Genomic DNA, 2,500 nt, shown 5'->3' with positions numbered 1-2,500 from the left:
ATAAGCCCGACCCCACCGGGGCTCGACTTGGTACAATTTTCGCGCGACCTAATTTTTTGTCACTCAAAGGGTTTGGGCGCCTAATTTTTTGTCACAGCTCCGGCACCTAATATTTTGTCACTCTGGTTCTCCGACCCAGAGAGCCTCCGGGGCGGCCCCAGGACCCCCTGCCCGGCTCCGGGGACCCTCCCCGGGCCTGAGGGACCGGCTGGACCGGGGAGGGACCGGGTCTTCTCGGACCTCCGGGGGTCAGGGGGGGGGCACTCGGTCGCCTGGCCTGCCCGACCGAGGCGTGCGGCTGGCCGGGCAAAGAGCACCGTGATTCGCACCCTTGAGCTCCAGTGAAACCCCTGGAAGACATAAGCCCGACCCCACCGGGGCTCGACTTGGTACAATTTTGGCGCGACCTAATTTTTTGTCACTCAAAGGGTTTGGGCGCCTAATTTTTTGTCACAGCTCCGGCACCTAATATTTTGTCACTCTGGTTCTCCGACCCAGAGAGCCTCCGGGGCGGCCCCAGGACCCCCTGCCCGGCTCCGGAGACCCTCCCCGGGCCTGAGGGACCGGCTGGACCCGGGAGGGACCGGGTCTTCTCGGACCTCCGGGGGTCAGGGGGGGGCACTCGGTCGCCTGGCCTGCCCGACCGAGGCGTGCGGCTGGCCGGGCAAAGAGCACCGTGATTCGCACCCTTGAGCTCCAGTGAAACCCCTGGAAGACATAAGCCCGACCCCACCGGGGCTCGACTTGGTACAATTTTCGCGCGACCTAATTTTTTGTCACTCAAAGGGTTTGGGCGCCTAATTTTTTGTCACAGCTCCGGCACCTAATATTTTGTCACTCTGGTTCTCCGACCCAGAGAGCCCCCGGGACCGCCCCAGGACCCCCTGCCCGCCTCCGGGGACCCTCCCCGGGCCTGAGGGACCGGCTGGACCGGGGAGGGACCGGGTCTTCTCGGACCTCCGGGGGTCAGGGGGGGGCACTCGGTCGCCTGGCCTGCCCGACCGAGGCGTGCGGCTGGCCGGGCAAAGAGCACCGTGATTCGCACCCTTGAGCTCCAGTGAAACCCCTGGAAGACATAAGCCCGACCCCACCGGGGCTCGACTTGGTACAATTTTCGCGCGACCTAATTTTTTGTCACTCAAAGGGTTTGGGCGCCTAATTTTTTGTCACAGCTCCGGCACCTAATATTTTGTCACTCTGGTTCCCCGACCCAGAGAGCCTCCGGGGCGGCCCCAGGACCCCCTGCCCGGCTCCGGGGACCCTCCCCGGGCCTGAGGGACCGGCTGGACCCGGGAGGGACCGGGTCTTCTCGGACCTCCGGGGGTCAGGGGGGGCACTCGGTCGCCTGGCCTGCCCGACCGAGGCGTGCGGCAGGCCGGGCAAAGAGCACCGTGATTCGCACCCTTGAGCTCCAGTGAAACCCCTGGAAGACATAAGCCCGACCCCACCGGGGCTCGACTTGGTACAATTTTGGCGCGACCTAATTTTTTGTCACTCAAAGGGTTTGGGCGCCTAATTTTTTGTCACTCAAAGGGTTTGGGCGCCTAATTTTTTGTCACAGCTCCGGCACCTAATATTTTGTCACTCTGGTTCTCCGACCCAGAGAGCCTCCGGGGCGGCCCCAGGACCTCCTGCCCGGCTCCGGGCCCCCCCCATCGGCCTGAGGGACCGACTGGACACGGGAGGACCCCTTGAGCTCCAGTGAAACCCCAGGATCGACCTCATGTTTTGTCACTTGAGGAAGAATCTTCAGAAATAATTTGAACCCTAACCTTAAAACTTACCCTAACCCTCTAACCCTAACCCTAACCCTAACCCTCTAACCCTAACCCTAACCCTAACCCTAACCCTAACCCTAACCCTAACCCTCTAACCCTAACCCTAACCCTAACCCTAACCCTCTAACCCTAACCCTAACCCTAACCCTAACCCTAACCCTAACCCTAACCCTCTAACCCTAACCCTCTAACCCTAACCCTAACCCTAACCCTAACCCTAACCCTAACCCTCTAACCCTAACCCTAACCCTAACGCTCTAACCCTAACCCTAACCCTAACCCTAACCCTAACCCTCCAACCCTAACCCTAACCCTAACCCTAACCCTCTAACCCTAACCCTCACCCTCACCTTAACCTCCTGCCCGGCTCCGGGGACTCTCCCTCGGAACCAAAGAGGGGTCCCCGACCTCCAGGACCAAGAGAGGGGGACAAGGTCAAGAGCTCAGTCCGACTGAAGACACCTCCAACTCGGACAGCAGGCACCGCCATTGGCGCCCAGCAGGAGCAAAACTAACAAACAAACCAAAAAAAAAATAAAAAATAAAAAATAAAAAAGTCATAATAATATTAATAATAATGATCCAGCAAATAAAAGCTTACAGCACCCGGTGTTCCCAGGCGGTCTCCCATCCAAGTACTCACCGGGCCCGACTCTGCTTGGCTTCCGAGATCCGACGAGATCGGGCACCCTCAGAGTGGTATGGCCGTAAGCGGAGGAACC

At 59.6% G+C, this 2,500-nt stretch overlaps 1 non-coding gene across 1 annotated transcript; it reads right to left on the bottom strand.

The window, feature by feature from the left end:
* Positions 1-2,372: 2,372 nt before the first annotated feature.
* Positions 2,373-2,491, bottom strand: LOC128751805 (5S ribosomal RNA). Its single transcript, XR_008413303.1, has one exon. It is a non-coding gene; the product is annotated as a 5S ribosomal RNA (ribosomal RNA).
* Positions 2,492-2,500: the final 9 nt, after the last annotated feature.

This window comes from Synchiropus splendidus, unplaced genomic scaffold, assembly GCF_027744825.2.
Source record: "Synchiropus splendidus isolate RoL2022-P1 unplaced genomic scaffold, RoL_Sspl_1.0 HiC_scaffold_45, whole genome shotgun sequence".
Classification (NCBI taxonomy): Eukaryota; Metazoa; Chordata; class Actinopteri; order Syngnathiformes; family Callionymidae; genus Synchiropus; species Synchiropus splendidus.
Note: the sequence above shows the minus strand (reverse complement) of the source record. Positions and strands in the feature narration are given on the sequence as shown.